The following is an 8,205-nucleotide window of genomic DNA, read 5'->3' as shown; positions in this document are numbered from 1 at the left end:
TCGCGCCGGTTTGGGAAAACCGCGCGTCGGGTCGGGTCGAGACCCGGCACTGCACTCCGTGCCGTGGCCATATATGGGGGCATTCATTTTGGAGATATCTGTCTATTTGCGTCCATTTCACGCCCATATATGGAGATCTCTGAATCTGTCTGTCTGTGTCCCTTTATCCATTTTATGCCCATATATGGGGGCATTCATTTTATGCCCATATATGGAGAACGCGCGTGCCCGTGGGACGGAACGCGCGTGCCCGTGGGACGAACGGTTCTCGGAGATCTCTGAATCTGTCTGTCTGTGTCCCTTTATCCATTTTATGCCCATATATGGGGGCATTCATTTTATGCCCATATATGGAGAACGCGCGTGCCCGTGGGACGAACGGTTCTCATATGGGGGCATTCATTTTATGCCCATATGGAGAACGCGCGTGCCCGTGGGACGAACGGTTCTCGAGATACGTGGATTACCTACATACATACACACTCACAGAGATTTTTTGTTGACTCATGTGGCGTACGTGATGTCAGAGCCTTTTATGAAGTGATGTCACAATGAGTCAGAGCTTTCGCCGATTTCCTCAGAAACAGCCTGATGTCAACAATCAACCCCGCATAAGGAGGTTCCGAACGTTTCGCGCCGGTTTGGGAAAACCGCGCGTCGGGTCGGGTCGAGACCCGGCACTGCACTCCGTGCCGTGGCCATATATGGGGGCATTCATTTTATGCCCATATATGGAGAACGCGCGTGCCCGTGGGACGGAACGCGCGTGCCCGTGGGACGAATGTGGTTCTGAATCTGTCTGTCTGTGTCCCTTTATCCATTTTATGCCCATATATGGGGGCATTCATTTTATGCCCATATATGGAGAACGCGCGTGCCCGTGGGACGGAACGCGCGTGCCCGTGGGACGAACGGTTCTCATATGGGGGCATTCATTTTATGCCCATATGGAGAACGCGCGTGCCCGTGGGACGAACGGTTCTCGAGATACGTGGATTACCTACATACATACACACTCACAGAGATTTTTTGTTGACTCATGTGGCGTACGTGATGTCAGAGCCTTTTATGAAGTGATGTCACAATGAGTCAGAGCTTTCGCCGATTTCCTCAGAAACAGCCTGATGTCAACAATCAACCCCGCATAAGGAGATTCCGAACGTTTCGCGCCGGTTTGGGAAAACCGCGCGTCGGGTCGGGTCGAGACCCGGCACTGCACTCCGTGCCGCGGCGGGGAACGCGCGTGCCGAATCTGAAGCCGGTGGGACGAACGGTTCTCGAGATACGCGGATTACAAACACACACACACACACACACGCAGAGACTTCTCGCATTTATAGATAGATGAAGATGTATTTGTTTCCCTTGCACAAAGGGGGGGAAATTATAACACTAAAAACAAAATAAACAAACATCGGTATCGGCTATCGGCTAAATTGTTATTTTAAACATCGGTATCTGTATCGGCCTAGAATTTCCTTATCACTAAGAATGTGTGTCACAGACACACATTAGATACTGTACCAGTCCACGTACTAATAGTGAACAAGGAAAGACTGCTTTCATTTATTATGCTCCTCACAAACGGAACAAACTTCAGGACTCTCTGAAATTGGATCGATTGGTCTCGATAGAGAAATGTAGGGTGCTTCTTGAGGACACACTGCTTAGTGACTGCACCTGTTTCGTGTAACCCTACAACAGTATATTTATTTGCGTCTGTGACGTTGCAATGTGGTTCAAATGTTTGTTATTGTTTTTCATTACATGTAATGCGTTTTATATGCTGTGATCAGAGAGAAAAGAGAGCTTTCTCTCAACGGGCTTCCCTGAATAAATAAAGGAAAAAGAAAGAAAGAAAAGACTGAAAGCTTGTGAGACAGACATGTCTGCAGGCAGACAGAGAGGCTGCCACACAGGCATGGATACAGGCAGTGAGGAGACTGAGAAAGCAGATATACTGTATCGTCACTGTCGGGCATAAACCTCGTATCTCCAAGTTTCAGATTTGTATGTTTTTTTGTTTTTTTTTAAGTAAAGCCCTGCTGCATCATACAAGACAGTCGGCACAAAGCTAGTGAAAATAGCAGATCTGGGCGCCCGCTGGCCTACTGGTCCAGGAGCATACCACTTAGGCTTTGCCACATAGGCATGGATGCCTGGCGGCGGCGCCGGTTCGATTCCCGATCCGGACGACCTTTGCTGCACGTCACTCCCCATCTCTCCCCACATTTCCTGCCAGTCTACTGTCCTATCAATAAAGGCATAAAAGCCCCAAAACAAATCTTAAAAAAAAAAAAAAAAAAAAGAAATAGCAGATCTACAAGAACACAACGCCTTGCAGATACAAAACAAACGGTTTTGGACATACGTACAAGGTTTCCACCCGACAACAATGGAGACAGTGACAGAGACAGACAGATATATAACACAGGCATGGATACAGACAGTGTGGACACAGAGAGAGACAGAGATATAAAGCAGAGAGAGAGACAGGCCAATAGGCGGAATCATCTCAGGCTGGCGCGCAGACAGACAAAGACAGTCAGATTGATGGGGCAGATACAATGCATCAGATAATTCCACTGTTCCACTGGAATGAGCTCACAAGTAAAACAACGGGCAAACCCAATTTTACTCTGAGACATTTTCTTTTTATTTTCTATAATAGGCATGACTAAATAAAATCCACAATAATGCTGTCCTCATGTGAAATGACTAAATGTTTATACCGCAGACGAAAATGACTTTCTCATGTTTTTATTGTGTTCATCAACAACAGATTTCCCCTCGGTCCGTGTGCGTTGGTGTGTGTGTGTGTGTGTGTGTGTGTGTGTGTGTGTGTGTGTGTGTGTGTGTGTGTACACAGTATGTCAGTGTGTGTGTGTGTGGGGGTGACTGTGGGGTTGTTGAGGTGAAGTGTAGAGGGGGGAAAGGGTTTCTTTTTTTGCCTTACGGACCCGTTGAGTGCAAACACTGCATCTATTGGTATGGGTGGGCCCGGGGAGGAACACAACTCCTGTCAGTATGCTTTTCATGCTGATCTCCCGCAGACCACCAGAATAGTGTGGTGGTAACATCATTGACTGCGAGAACACATTGTAACAACGAAGGACGTTGTCATATTTAGAGAGGATTTTGTTTATGGAAATGTGCCTTTTTATTTTTCATAGGACAGTGAAGTTTCGAAAAGGGAAAAGCATATCGTCACTGTCGGGCAGAAACCTCGTATCTCCAAGTTTCAAATGTGTACATTTTTTTCGCAAAGAAAAGCACTGCTCCATCACACAAGGCCATCGCACAAAAGTAGTGAAAACAGCAGATCTACAAGCACACAACGCCTCGCACCGCGAGGCGTTGTGTGCTTGTAGATCGGCTGTTTTCACTAGTTTAAATCATTTTTGAAATGATAAATACAAAACAAACGGTTTTGGACATACAAGGTTTCCACCCGACAGCGACGATATAGATGAGGGGTAACATGCAACGCTGGTGACCAACAGGGGGATGAAAACCCAGGACGTTGGGGTCGTACGGTGGCCCCACCAGAACGCTACTACGCCCCACGGCAGAGAGGTTCAGTCCAAACACTAGATTCTGTTGTACTGAAGTAAATAACTGGAAGGTTTGCAGCACAGTGGTGGACTTATCCATCGATGTGCCGACTGTTTGTGCCGTAGCTATTTACAACAGTGGTTCTCAACCTGTGGGTCGGGACCCCCAGGGGGGTCCCCAAATTATTTTGGGGGGTCCCCAGATGATTACCTTAATGTGCAACATTGTTTTCTCACTCAACAGTAAACAAACCAACGTAAAGTTTAAGTGTATAGAGGGTATCTGCACATTTCTAAAGTGACAATTTAAGGACTTTTTAACACCTCTACACTGACAAATTAAACAATGGCCAAATTGTCAAATATTAGAGGATTGTAAAAGTAGATCTGCTATTTTCCCAAAAGAACCTTGTTATACAAAATGTAATGCCTCAACTCTTAGTGCTTGTCAGTGTGAGGTGGGGGGGTCCCCTGTTAAAATAAGATTATTTTGGGGGTCGCGGCCTGAAAAGGTTGAGAACCTCTGGATTTACAACAACAAGTATACATCAGGCTTGTAAAATGTAACAACCACCTCAGTAAAAACAAAATAAAAACAAAACAAGAAAACATGTCAAAATAACAATTACAGTTCTGTATTTACAATGTACAGTTTACAGTGAAATCACTTCAGTGTCCTGGCTCAGACATCTGAGTCTGGCCCGCGGCCTTATGGGCCTGGTATACATCACCACAGAACACTGTTGGCCAAAATGATTGCTCTCAGTCATTCTTTGCTTATCAAGATGCTACAATGCATATTTCTAGGAGAGGCATGGATATTTCTACAATATATAACACATTTATTGATACTAAAATGATGTGCATGCACGCATGCACACACACACGCGCGCACACACACACACACACACACACACACACACACACACACACACACACACACACACACACACACACACACACACACACACACACACACACACACGTGTTTGTGCTAAGCTCTGTATTTGGTACAGAGTCGGTGGCTCAGGGTGCACATGGCACCAGGAGCACTTGGACGGGCAAAGCAGAGGCACAGCTGCTTGCAGAGAGGGCTCAGTGGCATTTCTCTGCCCATGTCCCCACTCCTCCACTCGCTCCCATGCTCACACACACACACACACACACACACACACACACACACACACACACACACACACACACACACACACACACACACACACACACACACACACACACACACACACACAACACACACACACACGGTACATACATACATACATTCAGCATAAACCCACACTCTCTCTTAACACCCATGGCGCGGGAGCACTCTGGTTAGCAGGCAGTTCCTGATTGGTGTTTTCCAATCGGAGTTCTTCCAGTCATTGACAGCCTTGTCTTTTATTTATTTATTTTCTTCTTATTCAGCAGTTCCAGGGAGAGGAGGACTTTTCTGTTTTTTTTTTTTTTTTTCTGGAGTGGGAGGTGGCCTACTGGAATGCCGTGGGAGAGGCTTGGTGACCCGGGGCTCAGGTGGCAGCTGTGTTATGACCTCTCAGCCAGGTCCTGGTGGATGGTAGGATGGATGCCTGTCTGTCTGTCTGTCTGTCTGTCTGTCTGTCTCATCTTTTGTCATTGCCCAGTTGTTGACTTTCTTTGACGTCGACGTTTTCTCATTTTTCTCATTTTAGTGTATAGCACTGGTTCCCAAACACTGGACCGGGACCCATTTGAGGGTCGCGGACACATTTTTATGGGTTGCAATTTTTTTTGGTTTACTACATTTTTGTTATTATTCCAAAACCTTTTCAAAAAACATTCCCCAAAAAAACTTTTTTAGATTTTTGATGAATTTCCATAGATTAGAAAACAAATGTTTAAGAAGTAGTGACAATAGACGATCTACAAGCTCACAACGCTGCGCGAAGCGACGCATTGCGAGCTTGTAGATCTGCTGTGTTCACTATTTTGGGTCCCGGGCAAACGTCTAATCTCTCTTTTGGGTCACAGGCTAAAAGGTTTGGTAACTGACCACTGCTGCACAGAACAGAGAATGAGCTGGTGGTCATGTTCAGATGTTCCTCACAGCACATCTGAGACAGGGATGACTGCGGTTGAGTTAAATGTGATCTGTGGGGATTGTGCAAGATTTTATTACACTTTGAATACAAATTCAGTTTAGAAATGTCAGCATGGGAAAAGCCCAAATGTTACGTTCACAGCGATTTGTTGATGTGGGCATTAGGATGGAATTATGTGGGCGTTAGGATGGAATTATGATGTTTTAGCTTAAATTATGAAAAGAAATATCTTGCTCTCCTGTTTTAAGCTGTTGCCCCAAATATGAATGAAGTGAAACTACGATCAATGTAATTATCGTTGTTTTAGACAAACGTAACAAGATCATTTGCTCTTAAACTGCTCTGCGTTTTTATTTTCCTGAATGTCAGGCCGCAAGATTATTGGGGTGTATTAATTAAAGATTGAGTATGTCAAGTGTATCTAGGGCTTGTCCCAGTGGATAACAGTTTTTAATTACATGCTATTTTTACCAGAGGGGGAAATGATTAAGATTTTTATTTATGGCCGTGATGCAAAGGCCACATTTTAACTCAATGCTTGTAGCCAGAAACCTTTCAAAAAGCTATGACTAATACTATTTATTCCTTTTAGTTTTTCTCACTGTGTGATTTGTCAGTGTCCTAACCGCTGCCTGCTTTATGCCCAAGTGGTCTTCGTTGCTTCATGCTTTATTAGTCATGGCCCTCAGACTTTTGAAAACAAATATTATTTTTGGTTTAAATCTATATTTCTGATATAGTAAATGCTTCTTGAGAAAGAGGATGATCTCATGAGGTTTCCACAAACTTGCTGCGTTGAGCAGAACGTCCTGTGTTAACGGAGTTACAACCAGAGCATGTCAAAAGTGCGTTTTTCCTGCGCTCAGTATCTTCTGTGTATGATTACCTGTTTACAGCAATCACAACCGCCTCACGCAGCCATCATTGTAAACAAGCGCTATAATGGTCTGCAGCAGCTTTCGGCTGTCAGTCATTCTACAACTGGTTACCTCAGATCAGAGACTACCTTATTTTCTCTACATTATTTCCCATATTGACGACTTCAATCACACTAATCTCTCGGTAGCAGCCTCATGTTATATCCGCCCCCCGCCTCCCACCCTCCATGTGGTAGGCTAGTTGGTGTCGATCACAGAGGAGTCCTGAGGCCTGACACAGTTTGCAAACCCATGGGTGCCTTGCGGTGCCAGCCTGCTGCGCACGCTGCTATGTAGGGCAGGACTAGGCTCTCTGCCTTGGTGGGTATAATGGGGGGGGGGTGCAGGAAGCAGGGTGGGGGTTCGGGGGGAGTTAGGAGGAGGAGGAGGAGGAGGAGTGGGGTTGCTAGAGAGGGATGCTAGCCAGGATTGGGGCCCCATGGGGAGGCTGGGGGGTGGGGGGGGTGTAAGAGATGGAGAACGCATGGTTGGTGATTGGTGGAGGGGGTTAGCGGGTTACAGGGCACTGCTAGGGCACAGGATAGGGCACAAACTGCATGGCATGGCTGGGCGATGGCCATCAGAAGGGGCATTCCCTCAGCCTGTGGAGATTCATCTACTGCAGTGGTTCTCAAAACTGTGGGTCGGGACCCTCAGGGGGGTCCCCACATTATTTTGGGGGGGTCCCCAGATGATTAACTTAATGTGCAACATTGTTTTCTCACTCGGCAGTAAATAAACCAACATAGAGTTTAAGTGTATAGAGGGTATCTGCACATTTCTAAAGTGACAATTTAAGGACTTTTTAATACCTCTAAAATGACAAATTAAACATTGGCCAAATTGTCTCATATTAGGGGCAGAAATTGTGAAAATAGCCGATCTACATGCTCACATGTAGATCGGCTATTTTCACAATAGAACCGTGTTATACAAAATGTAATGCCTCAACTCTTAGTGCTCGTCAGGGTTGGGGGGACCCCAGTTAAAATATGAGAATTTTGGGAGTCGCGGACTGAAAAGGTTGAGAACCACTGATCTACTGTATGTTAGCACACAGTACATACAGTATGTATGGACTTAAAAATGCAGTCTGTATTTCACAACTCCACAAAGTCTTTTTACGCACAAAAGAGTGCTGGTCTTATTGAACAGCGAGACCAGAACAGGTGTAGACCATAACTATCTGTAGGAGACAAGCATGTAAATTAGCCTCCCTGCCTGAACAGATCCATGCTGTCCAGTGGCGTCAGTTCAGAAAAAGCTAAGGTATGGCAACATGACTGGTTTCTTGCAACACCAGTCATGTTGCCATACCTTAGCAACAGGCATGAAACATTTATTTTAAGAAGTACATTACATTTTTCCCCTGTTTCTTACGGTTTCTTGGGCTGGATATGGCAGCCTGGAACGGTTGTTCAAGTGCAGCTAAACTTGGCATGTTAGTAAACGTGCCACGATTAACAATAAGGAATTGCACCTGTACCATTTTGTAAAGATGGGGAGAATATCATTATAATACCTTGTTAAAGTGACCATTTTTGTAATTTTTTTTTTGCATTTGTAGTTATTTTACTGTAATTTAACAACGTGATAACCAGCACAGATAGACAAAGAGACCTTCAAGGATTTATATTTAAAAGTAACTTTTAT

The sequence above is a fragment of the Nannobrachium achirus genome (assembly GCF_963921795.1).
Source record: "Nannobrachium achirus genome assembly, chromosome: 4".
Classification (NCBI taxonomy): Eukaryota; Metazoa; Chordata; class Actinopteri; order Myctophiformes; family Myctophidae; genus Nannobrachium; species Nannobrachium achirus.
This window is presented reverse-complemented; position numbering follows the sequence as displayed.